Below are 1,148 nucleotides of genomic sequence, written 5' to 3' on the forward strand. Positions count from 1 at the left end.
CCATCACCAAATGTGCTCAATGGCTTTACCGAGGAACCTGGACTGCTGAATGTAAACAAACCACCGGGGACCCCAGAATACGTCGCCCACCATATATGGTCAATGACATCATCAAGGAACCTGGACTGCTGAATGTAAACAAACCGCTGGGGATCCCAGGATACGTCGCCCACCATATATGGTCAATGACATCATCAAGGAACCTGGACTGCTGAATGTAAACAAACCGCCGGGGATCCCAGGATACGTCGCCCACCATATATGGTCAATGACATCATCAAGGAACCTGGACTGCTGAATGTAAACAAACAGCCGGGGATCCCAGGATACGTCGCCCACCATATATGGTCAATGACATCATCAAGGAACCTGGACTGCTGAATGTAAACAAACAGCCGGGGATCCCAGGATACATTGTTCACCAAATATGGTCACGGCCATTCTCAGTCAATGATGCCCAGCTGATGTATGTAAACAAACAGCCAGGGAGTCGGGAAGACATCATTGGCCGAATATGAACATAAGAAATGGGGAATGAAAATATATATGACTGGTCCATTTATAGCAAACCTGTGCTGCATCCACTCATCTTGTGACTTGCTACAAAGTTACAATGTACAGTCTGATCACCGGGAGAGGGGAGACTGAGGAAACTCCTCCTCCTCCTTCTACAAAGTTACAATGTACAGTCTGATCACCGGGGGGAGGGGAGACTGAGGAAACTCCTCCTCCTCCTCCTACAAAGTTACAATGTACAGTCCGATCACTGGGGGAGGGGAGATTGAGGAAACGCCTCCTCTTCCTTCTACAAAGTTACAATGTACAGTCCGATCACAAAGTTACAATGTACAGTCCGATCACTGGGGGAGGGGAGACTGAGGAAACGCCTCCTCCTCCCTCTACAAAGTTACAATGTACAGTCTGATCACTGGGGGAGGGGAGACTGAGGAAACGCTTCCTCCTCCTCCTTCTACAAAGTTACAATGTACAGTCCGATCACTGGGGGAGGAGACTGAGGAAATGACTCCACCTCCTTCTACAAAGTTACAATGTACAGTCTGATCACTGGGGGAGGAGACTGAGGAAATGACTCCTCCTCCTTCTACAAAGTTACAATGTACAGTCCGATCACTGGGGGAGGAGAGACT

The sequence above is a fragment of the Staurois parvus genome, unplaced genomic scaffold (assembly GCF_062004578.1).
Source record: "Staurois parvus isolate SC_StPar_1 unplaced genomic scaffold, SC_StPar_1.0 ptg001354l, whole genome shotgun sequence".
NCBI lineage: Eukaryota > Metazoa > Chordata > Amphibia > Anura > Ranidae > Staurois > Staurois parvus.